Source organism: Vespula vulgaris, chromosome 17 (assembly GCF_905475345.1).
Source record: "Vespula vulgaris chromosome 17, iyVesVulg1.1, whole genome shotgun sequence".
Lineage (NCBI taxonomy): Eukaryota > Metazoa > Arthropoda > Insecta > Hymenoptera > Vespidae > Vespula > Vespula vulgaris.
Window position 1 is genome coordinate 1,668,222 of NC_066602.1, and position 16,526 is coordinate 1,684,747.

At 30.7% G+C, this 16,526-nt stretch overlaps 2 long non-coding RNA genes across 8 annotated transcripts; one reads left to right on the plus strand and one right to left on the minus strand.

Annotated features, from left to right (window-relative positions):
- Window positions 1-355: 355 nt before the first annotated feature.
- Window positions 356-6,683, plus strand: LOC127070002 (uncharacterized). 7 transcript variants are annotated; one of them, XR_007783926.1, is made up of 6 exons: window positions 356-953; window positions 1,546-2,375; window positions 2,780-2,835; window positions 2,927-4,105; window positions 4,180-4,379; window positions 4,918-6,683. It is a non-coding gene; the product is annotated as an uncharacterized LOC127070002 (long non-coding RNA). The 7 variants fall into 7 exon arrangements; XR_007783928.1 differs by having other exon boundaries at window positions 361-953; window positions 1,989-2,375; XR_007783925.1 differs by lacking the exon at window positions 356-953 and having other exon boundaries at window positions 960-2,375; window positions 2,927-3,783; window positions 3,879-4,105.
- A 1,726-nt stretch (window positions 6,684-8,409) lies between these two features.
- On the minus strand, window positions 8,410-15,806 carry LOC127069986 (uncharacterized). Its single transcript, XR_007783895.1, has 6 exons — window positions 15,653-15,806; window positions 15,012-15,301; window positions 14,699-14,870; window positions 14,432-14,614; window positions 14,012-14,352; window positions 8,410-10,879 (listed from the first exon to the last, which is right to left on the minus strand). It is a non-coding gene; the product is annotated as an uncharacterized LOC127069986 (long non-coding RNA).
- Between the last annotated feature and the right edge of the window lie 720 nt (window positions 15,807-16,526).

Sequence of the window (16,526 nt, forward strand, 5' to 3'; positions counted from 1 at the left end):
ATCGTTATGAAAAGTATCTAATCGTCCATTGAACTTTGCGGTTTTTTTTTTAAATTCATCAACGTTGACGTGATGGTTTATGTCAATGAACGAATTTAAAAAAATGAGGAAAAGAATACTTACCCGTATATCTCATGCATGCATTAAATTATCATTCGGTGATATTTTATTATCTCAGATTATAAGCGTGTTCCAAAATTTTTTAATGCTTCTAGGGAATACCATAAATCGTTATGCTGGAAAAAATCGTCCTTATTTCTAACTTACTTGTGATACCTTATTTTATACCCTATACGTCGAACGTTCGATATAAAACAAAAAGAAAAAGAGGAAGGAAAAATTTATAATGACCATAACGACGGACATTCTCGAGATCGATATAGTCCTGTTTCACTATGTCTCTTTTGAATGGTGGTACGGGGCTAGGGAATATATCCCTTCAAAGGATCAAAAGTTAAGCAGGTTCAGTAAGAGGATATAATCGATTGCGTTCGGAAAGGCCCTTCAAAGGGAGGTTTGACGGTTCATGCGGATCGTGAGTCAAAGTGGAATTTTTGCTCTAATGAGGGTATATTTTCTCGTAAAAAAGAAGATTTCATCAGGGAATCTTTTTGAGTTACATCTTGCTCCTCAGAAGGATTTAACGCAGTCGAAAAAAGAAAATGAAGATCGATCATACCGTTAACAGTGTTGTTGGATATCGAACTAATGTTAATTTGGGTAGCAATTAGAAAATTATAGATACCATAATAACATTTATTCCAATGCCATGTGTGAGATTAGGAATGGCAAGGAAAATATTCGAGCGATTAACGATAATTCTAAAAAGGAAGTTCGGCGAATCAATGTTGGAAAGAAGAGGAAGAGAAAAGTGATGGAGGAGATGAAGAAGTCGAAGATGGGGATGAAGAGCATGAGTCCACCCTCGTCTACAAAATCGAGATGATACTAAGGTAGGTTTAACTTTCAAAATGATTAAATCTGTAGGGACGTTTGAAAAATTAAATCGATTTGTTCCACGTTTACATCACCTTGTCATCCTTATTCCATCAATTTAAATTAAGTAATCATTCGATTAAATTGAAAGTAGAAGAAATATTAAATTAATTTTCTTAATTGTTTGTCACAACATTCACATCGTGTACTTAAAAAAATTTAATTTGCGTTTTAAAGTAATATTGGAATACAACGAATTTATTTATTACGAATTAATTATTTCTTGTTAGCACGTTTTGATAACTATTTAATGAAAACGCATATGCGTGTTACAATCTTCTCTCATTAAATATCTTCGTATTAAACGATTCATCATTATTTTTCTCCGTTCGTGAGTGCTCTTCTCCGCGCTTGGATACATCAAGCGGTCAGGAACAAGTGCGCGGTTTATAAGCGTACAACTGTCTGATTTGAAAAGAAGAGAAAAGGTATTTTTTCATTTGTTTTCCCCTTATCAAACCACACAAACATCTGGATGATAAAATGCTCTGTACAACTCAATTATCTACCTAAATCGTTCATTTAATTACTCGGTTACATCTTTTGCAGAACCATATACGCGTCGCTGATTTAATTATTCCGTTCGAACGAATACATTTTCCTAGAAATTTGCTCCTGATAGAAGAACTGAGAACAATGATCCATAATACCTCTAGTTATCTAACATTTCATATATTATGTTCAAAATTAATCAATTCCTAGGAAGATATTTTATTTGTCAATTTTTATTTGAGAACTGTTTATTTTTATTACGTATAACCGAGCACAGCGATTTTTCTCTGAATAGGCGCACATAGAATCTAACACTTTTATAATTTTCCTGCAACTTCCTAAAGATCTATTGTTCTTCTTTCGTCGTTATTCGGTCAATAGATTTCAATTCGGTCAATGTCAACATTCTCTTCGCACAAAATAAATAAATATGAATAATTAAATGCCAAAAAAATTTTCCTCCTCGGGAAGTAGATAAACGCAATTCGATTTTTACATAGTGAATGACATGTGGAATCAAATGGGGAAAAAAGAATCAAAAAGAAAAAAAAGAAATAAAAGCAAAAAGGAAATTTCCCGTAAACGGTAATATCGATCCAAAATTATTGCTAACAATATGAAGAGATAATCGTGGATATTAGCTTCGTGAATATATAGAAAAGAGAGGGTTAAACGAAACAGCGCATGCTCGAGTCGATATAAGAGATGTTGCTAGCCACCCGCGGAAGTTGAATAAACCGTTTATTCCGTTTCGAATCGTGCTACCAGCAAGTTCCTGCGAGTGTCCAAATAATATTCCAAACAGAAACGATTCAGAATAATATATAAGCTCCTGACCAGTGAAAATAGTGGATAGTATCTAGAAGATTCTGCAGAACACACTATCGGTTAGTAAAATGCTATTTGAATTTTATACCGTTTAATATTAACGTTTCATACTGTATTTTATACAATTTTGTGTTCAATGCTATACTGCTTATAATATACTATACTTTATAATATACTGACATATGGTTTTATAATATACTATGGAAAGTTGTATGTCTTATTATTATTTTACACTATATATTACACCGTGCAAGTTTTCTTGGATATATTATCGTATAATATTAAACAAAATATAATAATTCGAGTTATTTGAACGAAAATTTAGTGAAATATTTGGAATAATATAAATATCACTTGGAATGTTAATATTTAAGTCTCCTTTTCTAATTATCGGATTGTTATAAAAGTGTGTTTCGATCTATGAATCGTAATGCTTCATTAAGTACTACTTGTTTTTTTACAGATAGTTGTAAAAGTTCTGATTATCAATGGAAGCACAATTATATTCCCTATTACTTAGTAAGTTCATTACATTCTGTTTAAAATTAATTTATATATTTGCTCTTTTATCTACTACGTATCTGAATGGAATTTTCTTTATTCTTTTCAGTCGAAAGACGAATCAGATATATTCATTGTTATATTTATATATTGGCCTATGTTACAATGTATATACATTTTTGTGTATATTTAATTTGTAACATCCTACATATCTTAAATATGATGTAAGTTGAAAAATATGAGTTTATATTACTGACGTTATGTTATGCCCTATTTTATACAAGTTCATATCCAATACTACGATAATATGTTTTATAGTAGATTATAGAAAATTGCGTAGTTTCTTATTATTTTTTCATGCTATGGTTAACTTATTTTTATTATTATTAGATACTATATTTTACGTGTGATTTATCTTTTACTTGTTGCATAATTTTGAATTATTGTGTAATATTAAACCGAGCAGAAAGCCTAATTAGGGGTTATCGGAATTAGGATATTTCTTTTTAGACATTTATACGATCCAATCGTATAATGGTATATAGAGCCAACTGTTGCGCATCTGTTTGTTATTCCGTGATATTATTCCGTATTTGCTATCTCAATGATACTACCTGTTGAAGAGTCTAACAAACTAGGTGAATTGCTTGTCTGAAACTAGTAATTGCTTGTTTGCGGGTCAGCTAATCAATTAGAATAGAGATGCATGATTCCATGATAAGCATACAAAGAGACGAACGTAGAGACGACTTGTCTTCCGGAGACACATATCCGCAACCGAACCGATTTCATTTGCTTTTGCGATGAAACCTATTAGTTTTCGTTTTCAATTATTATACCATCCGTTTGTGTTAATCTAAAGTTCATTTCAGAATGTTTTAAGGAGATTCTCACATTTTTTCTGATAAAAATAAAATTTTGAAAATGGACTCAAATTTTTGCATAAATAATTTGGACGCTGATTAGGTATATTAAAAGATTAATTGAATATTTTTTATATTTTCGGAAGACTGAAGTATGTTTAACAAAAAAAGATATTTGAGGCATCAAAATTTTTTCAGGATCAATATTTATTAATGTCAATATGAAAATCATTCCATTGTAATAGTTCCAATAGAACTATTCGGAAGGAGTAAATTAAAAATATTTGAATGTTCATATATGTGATATATACTATTGATATTATCGTTATTGACATCAGTATTCATATAATGGAGCTTCTCGGAAAAATTAGTAAGACAGATCTATCGAAATAATTATATCCATCTTCGTTTATATCAGTATATGTGTACGTACTTATTTCTAATTTTTGTTCGTAGATGATTGTGATAATTGTTCTTTTTCACGTAGTAATTGTTTCAGACGATCGAATCGACGGAGGAAATATAGAAATTTGTATAAAGAGAAATAGAAGGAAAAAGATTTTTGATGCGGTGTTACCACAGATTGCTGAAAGTTGATATTCCATATGCAAGTCGAAAAGAGTCAATTGCAGAACAGAAGGAAATTATTAAAGAAAAATTTTAATGGCTACTGTATACATCCATTCCTGGCAAAATGCTGTAAGTAATTTTTCATTTTCTTCATAAACAGTAATAATTATAGTAATAAAATTGGTGAGAATTCTGCTTTAGCTTTCTAATTTGATCGTATTGTAGTCTCACAGCTATGGAGACAATGATCACGGAGATTGGCTTCCCATATCATGATGCATACAACCAGAGAACTTTAACACTTTTGATCCTAATGGTACATACGTTGGTGTTTTATTAAGGAAACTTAGTAAAATATTTGCAATAATATAAAAACACGTTTGGATGTTAACATTTAACAGTCTCCTATTTTAATTAATTAGAGTTATTACAAAAGTGTATTTCATTCGATCAATAGTGATATGATACTACGTCTTAAGAGTTATCATGAATTGTACCTTCCAAAATCTTTAATAATAATAATTTGCTTAATTACGTTTATTCATAGAGGGAGGCACAGCCATTTTCGCTAATTCATTACATTTTTTTACAATTACTTTAAAGAAAAATTTATACAATTTTTTCTTATGTACACGTAGGTGAATGTAATTTTCTTCATTCCTTGCAGGCGGCAGCGAAAGAACTTCGATGTTTATTCGTCGGAGTACAAAGAACTGATCTGGTAACTCCAAATCTAAAAGTCCAAGTCAATCATTTGTTGATTTTACACGCTACCAACAACTGCCATTTTTAAATTTAAGTCTAATAGAAAATAAATTAAAATTGTCTGATATACCGTCTGTGTTCCATAGCAGGTAATGTTTAGCGAAATCTACTATTGCTTAAACAGTGAATAGTTTAACTCGTCGTTCATTTATATCGTTTAAATGAGTTTAAAATTAGCAAAAGTTTGAAGTTTGACGTTTTCACCTTTAAAAAGTGAGGCGAAGCGTCAGTCATTCCAATGTTCGTTTTTATTGACATCACACGCAGCTACGAAACTCAGATGCAAGTATTCCAATATGAACATCATAAATTATTTAAATTTTAGCTTAAAATTATTTTATGTTATTCGCGCGTTACGATCTTCGTAATGTTTAAGCGAATATACTATCGTTTAAATATTACGATTATGAAAATAATTCATTTGTCGATTCTATTATATCTAAAACATTAACTTGAAATATTATAATTATTACTATAATAATAATAATATTCAGTTTATCAAAAATCAAGCAAAAGCATATCAATTCTTCGTTCTTTAGGTAAAAAGATGAAAAGCACAGAATGATTTCTATTTTGATATTTTTCCGTATTTACCCTTTATACTCGGCGTCCTTTCGAACATTTGGCAGCAGCAACAGGGCGGTATTAACGTCGCACAAAGTGGTATATAGTGTAACATATTACATACTTCCACTTTGATAGCAAGGAATATATTACAGTGATATTTCATTTACATTATATTTAATTATATTGTAGTAATATAGCAAATATATTATATGAATTTATTGACAAATATTGACAAAATTTCAATGGAATCCTCATTTTATTCTAGATAATTTTCTACGATATTTATGACAATTTTTCTCTCAATTCTTGTACACCATTTTCATTGCTATCATTATCTATGAAATTTCCTTATTTTTCTAATGAACTTTCCAAGAGGACATCCGAGTGCAAAGGGTTAAAAAGAAAAATAATTGTTACAAAGTAGCCTGAAAAAAAAGCAAACAAATATGTATTGAGAAAGTATTACAATTTCATATTCTCTATGTTTGCGGTATATGTAAACTGGATTTTTGATTTATATTTACTTTTCTCTTAATTTTTCAGAAATTCTCTTAAGAATTTATTATTCCTGCTCGGAAGAAAGATAAATAAGCATAAACTTTCATTTGTTGAATGAATTCTGAATACATATTTATTTGCTTTTTTCTTTTGTTCTTTTTTTTTTTAATTAAAATTTCTTTCGTTAATTTATTTTATGGTTTAATTTTCTTTTTAATCATAAATTGATTTATGTACATAGAGATGCACACTCCGAGATAAATAGTTTATCATAAAATATTAAATATTTATGTTGACAATTATATAAATATGTAGGTATATAAATGTGATTAAATGTTATACTATTATGTTATGTTTGTGTGTGTGTATGTGTGTATGTTTAAACACACATCCACATAAAATCTGTATATAAGAATAAGTGTTACACGAAATTATTGCTAATGTAAGTTTTAACAGTATGTAATAAACTTAAAAGCAACTACAAAAATAGTTCTATGTCCCTTTATCATTAATTATGTTTTAGGCAACTGACTCTTGAAAATAAATTATCCTTGACTAATGCATTCAGATTGATAGGTCGAAACAAAAAAAAATACTAATATGATTTATTTTATCGAGAGCATCTTGTTTAAAATGATATGTACGATACACTTATCATTATGCCGCCTGATTGGGGGCTTATGTATTCTTTTGGATTCTCCCTCTCTTGAATCTTCCAAGAACTTGCATGGAAGACTACTAGATTCAGTACCAACATCTTTAATCCGTTTCAATGAATACAATAAATTCAAGTTTCAAATCATGGTTTTCCTATCATTTATTTCTGTCATTATTTTTCATTCATTAACGAGATATTATGTCATCCACGATTATCTCATTACAATGCTGCCAATAACTTTGAAACGAAACTATCGTAAATGGTGAATTTTTTTTTGTTTTTTCCTTCTTTTCTCTTTTTGATTCCATCTCTGCTTTTGATTCTTCCTATCGATCATTCTCCATAACTATATCTTTTCGATTATTTTACTTTGTAAAAATTTAATTTTGCTTATCTCCTTTTTGGGGAGTGAATATTTTTTCGCATTTATTTATTGATATTTATTTATTTTTCGTGAAAAACACAATGACATTGCCTAGACAGTAGGATTTAGAAGATTCTATTCAGAAGGAAAGATTATTTCATGGAGAGCTATTTCCTATAACATTTATAAGTTATGCTTAGCGCCACGTCGATCAGTTAGTTGAATAACGATAAATAAAAAAAAGTATGATAGATCTCTATTACATTAGGCACTCTATTATATCAGTATTATATTATATCTGTGCTTATCGAGAAATTAAATCATTCGGATAATTTATTCGCAAAATACAAATATTATTTTACTAGAAATACAATAAAATCACTGCTACACTCGGTTATACGTAATAAATAATAAATGATTGCAGAAATATAATTTTTTCATAAGAACTAACTAGTTTAGGGCATAACATACGCCATATAGCGCAATACAATATACGCAACCTTGTATATAGTGCATAATTAGCTCATTCTTTTGTTCTTCGCTCGGAAATAAATTTTCAGAAAAATCTACTCGCTCGTATGAAAGAATTGAATCAGTTACGTGGTGCATTGCTTTGCAAAAGACTTAACTGGCTAGTTAAATGATGCAGTTAAATAATAATAATAAAGTAATTGAATTATATAGCTTATCGTATTATTCAATTGTCTAGTCGCTTTGTTGAGAGGAAAACAAATTAGAAAATTCCTTTTCTTTTTCTTTTTTTTTTTTTGAAAATGAGACAACAGGTCTGCGTACACACGCACACAAGACCGCGCACTCATTCCCGGCCACTTGACTGGCGCAGATAAGCGCGCACCACATCACACGCAGATGGAGAGAGATAACGAAGGTTTAAAACGACGGTACTCGACGATAAGTAAGGGAGAAAATAATAGGTATATTCGCTATCATTAAATCCCTATTGAAACGTATCAACAGGGTAATTCGCGCTACGCAGCAAATTACTTCGTCCAAATCGCAATATTGTTTATATCAGTACATAGCCATGTACTTATTTACAATTTTTTGTTCTTGGATGATAGTGATAATTGTTCCTTGTCACGTAATAATTGTTCCACACGATCGAATCGATAAAGGAAGTACGAAAATTTACATAAAGACAAAATAGAAAGCGAAGGATTTATGCTTCATTGTGTACTATGCACCTCTCGGCAACTACCCAAAATATCTTGAATAAATTTAAATCTTGTAAAGAATAATAATGCTTTACTTTCAAGGAATAAAGAGGGTAGAAATGATATAAAGTGTTAAACCGATATTTCCTTTTATTCGCAAGACTTAGTTTCCGATGCGATGTTACCACACACATTGCGAAAAGTTGATGTTCCTTACATACACATCGAAAAGAGTCGAGCGCAGAATTCAAGAAATCATTACAGAAAAATATTAATGGCTACAATGTACATCTATTCCTAGCTTAATTACGTTTACTCATAGAGAGAGATACAAATATTTTCGTTAGTTCATTACATTTTTTTTACAATTACCTTAAAGAAAAACTTATATAATATATTTTCTTATATACACCTACGTGAATGTAACTTTCATTCTTTGCGGGTGGCAGCGAGAGAGCTTCGATGTTTATTCGTCGGAGTACAAAGGAAAACTAATTCGGTAACCGTCCAAACTAATCATTTATTGACTTTACATGTTGCCAACAACGGCCATTTCAAAATTCGAGTCCAACAGAGAATAAATAAAAATTATCTGATATTCCGTCGGTGTTTCGTGGCGTGTAATGTTTAACGGAATCTACTACTGCTTAAATAATGGATAGTTTAACTCGTCGTACATTTATATCGTTTAAATGAGTTTAAAATTATCAAAAGTATTAAGTTTGAAGTTTTCACCTTTAAAAAGTGAGGGTAACCGTCAAAGTCATTCCAATGTTCGTTTTTATTGACATTACACGCAGCGATGAAACTCAGATGCAACTATTCCAATATGAAAATCATAAATTATTTAAATTTTAGCTGAAAATTATTTTATGTTATTCGCACGTTACGATCTTCGTAATGTTTAAGCGAATATACTATCGTTTAAATATTACGATTATGAAAATAATTCATTTGTCGATTCTATTATATCTAAAACATTAACTTGAAATATTATAATTATTACTATAATAATAATAATATTCAGTTTATCAAAAATCAAGCAAAAGCATATCAATTCTTCGTTCTTTCGGTAAAAAGATGAAAAGCACAGAATGATTTCTATTTTGATATTATTCCGTATTTACCTTTTATACTCGGCGTCCTTTCGAACGTTTGGTAGCAGCAACAGGGCGGTATTAACGTCGCACAAACGTGGTATATAGTGTAACATATTACATAGTCTCACTTTGGTACACCAAGGAATATATGTAGTGGTATTTGTTTTATCTGAATTTATATAGATCGAGGAACAAATTTCTTGCAAAAGAAATCAAAATTCTATGAAAACAAATGATTCTGATCTTAATTCTTATTTTCAAAATGAGACAACATGTGTCCGTTCACACGCAGATAGAAAGACACACGTATTCCCGTCCACATGTCAGTGCACAAAAGCGTACACAAGAGCACACGTGCATGGAGAGAGGCAATAACAAATCTTTTAATCCGAGAGTAATTAACGATACGTACATGCATTTTCAGTAAGACCCAATCAAAACTTACTAACAAGAGAGTTGGGATTACACAGCAAATTAATTCGTTCAAATTTCGATATTACTAAAAAACGTACACTAAGTATTATAAATATTTTTCTAGTACATATCGTGAATACTATATGAAGAATAATTTGAAACACTGACCTCAAAATTTCTTCTATTGGGATATTCTACTCAATTTAAATTGATGAAATAACTATGACGTAAACATGGCCTTAACATTTCTCGTATAATTTAAAAATATTCTCGGGCTAGTATTGTTATCTGGAAAAGCGGTGAGTCTTTATATCGTTCTCGTAGGTTTACTTATGATAGATGATAAACTTTCAGTTCCATCTTAATTTCACTTTGATTATGTTCCACATGGAACGTCTGACAATCCTTCAACGGTCCTTTCGACTTGAATCGATTATACCCTCTAGCTAAAACTCCCCATCCATGGATTCCTTGAAAAAGATGTATTCATGAAAAAGGTCTAATCGTACCACTATTCGAACGAATAATGTTACGTCGAATTAAAAGGGATTGGTCGAGAAATTCGTTTCCTCCGAACACATATCCTTTTCGGCCGATTAACAAAAAATTTTAATCCACCTGCGTAAAGCGCATTCAAATGAAATACGTAGAGAAAAAGACGATGTAACGGAAAAAAAATGAATATGGAGAAAGATTCTCTCTGAATTCATATCTCTTATTATTGCGTAATACAGGAAAAGAAATGATAGTTTCAAGAGATAAACAAAGGAGAAATTAATTCTTAATGATAGTCATTTTTAAGTAGATAAATAAAAAAAATTGATTGTCAATAGTCAATATTCTTTAATTAATTTCAAATTATAAGCTGTGAAGGAAAAAGAAAAAAAAAAGTAATATGCCGAATTAAAAGATATTGTTCCTTAATAAAAGAGAAGCTCAATACTCCTTAATTAATTTCATTTTCGACCTTTCCGTTCGTGTGAGCAATTAATGTGCGTAAAACGTAATAACCATAACTGCCATGAACCCTTTCGGACGTTAGCTCTCAGCAAATCGATGGTACTTTATCGAACAAACGTAGTTCACATCTGAAAATATATATCATAATTTTAAAAGCACATAATGTATTATAGAGATGCTTGGTTTATATGAATTCGTAGATATTAAAGAACATATTTTGTTATAAACAGACCAAAATTTTATCCTTTATAATTTTCTACGAAATCTATGATAAGTTTTGAAGAAAATTTTTTACATTTGCATCTCTTTCATCGATGAGATCTCTTGTTTTTTTGATAGATGATATAACTATCACTTCTATCGTTTTCTTCCGGATTAATATTTATTTTTTCTAACGTGGCTGTATAAACGCCTATTTGAAATTCTTATTCACCGCTTATATCTTATATCATGAGACGTGTGCGTATTTGGACATCTAGCCGATCTTCTAATAAAAAAAAAAAACAGATATGGAGATAATTGCATTTTACGAAATCACGGAATGATACATAATAATACATAATACTTTCCTAGTTTTCTGACTAATTATTCGAGGGATCTATTTATACTACTCGAAGCTTCAGTACGAACTGATTTCAGCTTTGAAAATCTCTTTCTCCAGTTTTACGATCGCTTGTTTACTTCATCGAATTTCGCTATATATACAACTTCTTGTTATTATTCTCCTTCAGTGAAACAGAGAAGGGCTCATATTGTCGTGAAAACACAACCCACGTTCTCTTTCGTAAGATCGACTGATATTCTTTTCATGTAACTTAGTAATTGAACGATCTTTTGATTTCTTTTATTGTGTCATTTCAATAGAAAATTTCAGAAAAATATGTATTTCTCAAAAAGTTGCGGTGGAAACAGTGGTTCTTCAATATACATTAAATTCTTTGCGATATATCATTAAATAATTCTGAGGTTCTCTCGAAGAAGAAAAAGGAAAGAAAGTAATATTACGATAAAAAAATAAATGTGAGACAGGATTTTATTCGAAGCAATATATTTTATTACTATTGCGTAATAAAGAAAAGGATGTCTTTGTTAACTTAAGCAATAGGTATGTGTTTACAAGAAGGAAAGGTAATATTGGATGCAATGTTTTCAAAGAATACCAAAGAAGATATACCTTCCGACGAAGAAATATTTTACAAGAGAAGATTTCACAAAAGGAATTTCGTAATACGAAAATAGTAGTATCGTCCATATCCAATAGTAATGGAACACTATTTTTAAATATAACTTGGATTTACGAAAGAGGAAACAAGAATTTTCGTACGTGAGTTAATTTAAATACTTTCATAGCAATTAATTCGATATAACGTTAATAATTGAAATAATCATTAATAATAATGCATTATATCATAATGTAAGTAATAAGAATTACAGTTTAAGGTGACATTTTCAAATTAGAAAACCAAACTTTCTGGATTTTAATTCTCTAATTAGAACGCAAAAGATGAGAAATTTCCCCTCTACTGTAATTATGTAGTAACAGTAATATATAATATATGTACACGCAAAATAATCTCATGAATCTGGGAATCTTCCAATGAAATTGACAATTATTCTGATCTTCTTTAACTGAAATAATCATAAAACTGTAATTATTTATAATATAATTAATTATTACAATAATGATTATTGTATACTTATGAAAAAGAAGTACGTTCACAGCGGTCTGGATGCTTATCTAATATGCTTAAAGAGAGCGATAAGAAGGATGTGTTTGTAATAGTACATGAGTATGCCTCGTACGATATAGTGATATTTGATGAAGTAAACAAATATTCATAAAACTGGGGAAAGAGATTTTCAAAGTTGAGCTCACTTCGTATTGAAACTTCGAGTAGTATAAATAGATCCCTCGACTAATTAGTCAGGAAACCAGGAAAGTATTATATTATTGTTATGCATCATTCCGTGATGTCGTAATATACAATTTGAAACTACCAATCCGTTTACTTATTTACTTCTTTTTCATTAAGGGAATCGCAAAATTTCCAAACACGAGTGAGTTTCGTGCTGTAAGTAATACCGAAGAGGAATTCCAGGTAGACATTTACGTATTGATCGGATTTTAACGATCTGCGCGTACGCAATACCTTCTCTCATAGCTACTGTCCAGCCTTATCATATTAAACGATTTATTATTACCTCCATCCGTGCACGTACGTGTTTACGTACGCGAGTCAAGTGGGCGGGAATGAGTGTGCGTGTCAACGTACACTTGCTCACTTATTTTGAAAACAAGAAAGGTATTTCTTCATTAGTCTTCCTTTCATCAAACAAAGCAGACAATTCCATAAAACGACTAGCGGAATAATTCAATTATCCATTTAGCTGAACGATTTAATTCCCTGATTAAGTCTTTTGCAGATCGATGTAGTAGGAAGAATGGATTCTTCCATATGAACGAATACATTTTTCTAGAAAATTACCTCCTATTGGAGAATGCAAAATAATAACCTCGTTATAATTCTAGTTATCTTAAATTTCCTATATTATGTTCCAAATCAATTGATGTCTAAAAATATAGTCCATTACTCTGCAAAATATGTAACTGTATTGTCAAACAATGAATCTACATAGGTAATTAAATGATACAGCTAAACTTCAATTATCTGCTTGGTCTGATGAAAGAAAAGCAAATGAAAGAATTATTTCCTTATTATCAACATAAGCCAGCAGTTAGACGCACCCACGAACACAGAACAGCATACTCCATCCCGGCCACTCGACTGACGCAGATAGGGGCGCACGCAGATGAAGAGAGTTAATAACGAAAGATTTAAAAGGAAGGTACTTAATGATAAGTAAGGGAGAACGTATCACGGACATTCATTGTTACTAAATCCTTTTCAGAACGAATTAAATGGGCAATTCGCGCTACTGACCAAATTACTTCGTGCAATTTCAAAATTTATGGAAAACGCTAATTAAATATTACGAATATTTTTTAAATAGATGTGAATATCATGACAAACAAATTGGAATATAAAATTCAACGTTTCTCTCTTTTTAATTATATCGGATGAATACTTAATTTCAATCAATGGAATAACGATGACGTGAACGTGGACTTCCTATTTCACGTTTAATTTAAAAATATTCCACAGCTAGTCATTATTTCCAAAAACGGTGAATCTTTTGGTTATTCCAGTCTGTTAAATTATTCTGTATTATATACATCCCGCAGTTTCATGTCAAGTCACCTTTGATTCTTGCCCCATGTGAAACTTCGGACGACCTTTCAATAAATCTTTCCGAGTTCAATCGAATATACGCTCCAGCTAAAGCCGCTCACGTTTGGATCCTTTGAAAAATGTAAATCTCTCCCATTTCCTCTTACCGCTGTTCCAAGCTTCATAAAACAGCGCCATATTGGTCTTTCCAAGCTTCGTCGTCAAGCACAAATGTTTTTTCTTCTTTTTCCTCTTCTTAAGTATTCCCAATCAGATAACGCATACATGAACAATAGCTAACGATGTTTCTTCCTTGGTTAGAAATTCCAACTGGTTTTTAAACCACTCTTCTGCATTCACGATCCAATGCGCTGTATTATAACAGAAGAAATTAACATAGAAAATTGGATAAGATACGTGACGAGTTACTTATATCTGATCTCTTCGTACCTCGTTTAATTAAATTCAATATTGAAGTCGATGGTTGTTATAGTATTGTTCTAGCAATAGTAACATGTTGCTTTCATACACCAGATAATTAGCTTCCTCTCTCACCAACTTGGGTTTCAGATTATTGGCAAGATTTGTAATAAATTCGCAAGCAGCATCAGCTTCCTCCGCCGTTTTTACCATCTGACACATTAAATGACGAATAACAAGTAACGCACAATTCTATAAAAAAAATAGAGGAAATTTTATTCATTTATTATTATTTACCTCCTCTCCTACATCAAGCATCTTGTTTCCTATATCGAATATTCTTTATTACAGCAGTTGAAAATTATATGGATTATTGATTTATATTGAAATAATACCTTTAAAATTGCTTAAGGTAAGAGACCTAATAACCCACTCATCGATAGAAATACTCTCGTCGCCATGATAAAATCTGTGTAAAAATTCAATAAATTTTCGTAAAATGTACCTATGATATAGATTTTATATTCCATATTACACTTTAGAATAAAAAATTTATATCTTATCTCTAAAATATCTTAATATTTGATAAACACAGCACTGATTGATTTACCATTTAAACATAAGACTGAAGAGAAAAACGTTTTCCTTTCCTAACCTGGTTGACGGTCGGATATTTGTCTTATCCAAATAGGACATATCGTCTGATGTAAGGAAAAACAGGAAGTACCGATGTACGTGTGTTTCATTTCGGATGTCGAATGTTTAATTATCACGTTGAACGCAGAAATCCATGTATCTTCTTTGAACGTAATTATAATTCAGATATCGGTCAATTAGGCTCCTCTGCAATACTTCTGGGCTCTTGGAACTGCTTTCATCTTCGTTTAGTCTTGTATAACTCTGAAATAAATTAAAATTCTTAGATTGGTGAAGACTTAGGGTAGACGTTCAATTGTTCATTGAAATTGTCCAGTCATCAAAGGTAAATCGGGCCACGCCATTTTTTGCGATATAAAGTACCTTCTACAAGAAACAACAAAATAATAATTAGGATGTGATTGATCATAAAAATCAGTTTCATTTTCGTAATATAGTATTGAAATTTTATAATAAATTACTAACGAATACAGATAAATTTACTTTATATCGATAAGGAACAAAAGACTAGAAAGAAGAAATTCTACCGTTTGAATTGCTTATCAGTTAGAATTTGCGACGTATGAAGTATATACGTGATAATTAAGCACTTACTTACGTATAACTCGTTCAAAAATTATCGAAAGGATGACTTCTACAAGCGAGTTCCCTTCGCAGATCGCCATGTTAGATGACTGAGGTAATTTCTGAAGCCATGCGCGATGGAAAGGGTTATTACATTCTATGCAGATAATCAATACCACGTATTACCTGATAGAAAGAGCCGAAAAGACGCGGTACGGGAGGAAATAAATTTCACAATGTACACCCATTAACTGGACAATAATTTTTTTTTTACCTTCCATTCCTTTCTCTATTTTAACGCTTTTTTCTTTAAAATTTACATATAGAAATTATATAAGTAATTTTGCTAATCGGCTATTAATTTTTCCCGCTTCTATCGTTAAAAATATTCATCTATAAGTATTAATTTGCAGCAAGAAATATTCCTTAAAATTTGTTTCGTAATATTACGTTCTATTCTCTTTGTATTAATTAAGTTAACAAGCTTCTTTCTTTTTTTATTACATAGTGATAATGAATATGTATTACATTAAATCATTCGTATTATTTATTTTCCTTTTCGCGTAATCCATTTGAATGCGTTTTACGCCGGACAATTACAACTTCCTATCCCGCCGTCGAAAGAACCGGAAATTGTAGTAGTGGAGGAAACGGATTTGTCGACCAATCTCTTTTAATTCGCCTTACTACTGCCCTCTCCTATTAATTACCATAAGAAATAATCGGCCATATAGCATAATTACATATTGCAATGATTGCTTTTGTTTTGATTAATTCATCGCACTCTACCAAGGGATAATATTAAATGAAAAGGAATAAATTTTTCGTTGTCATTTTTTCATAATAAAAATATCTTGTGAACATTATTGCCGACATTTTTAATTACCACCTGACTAACTTTGGC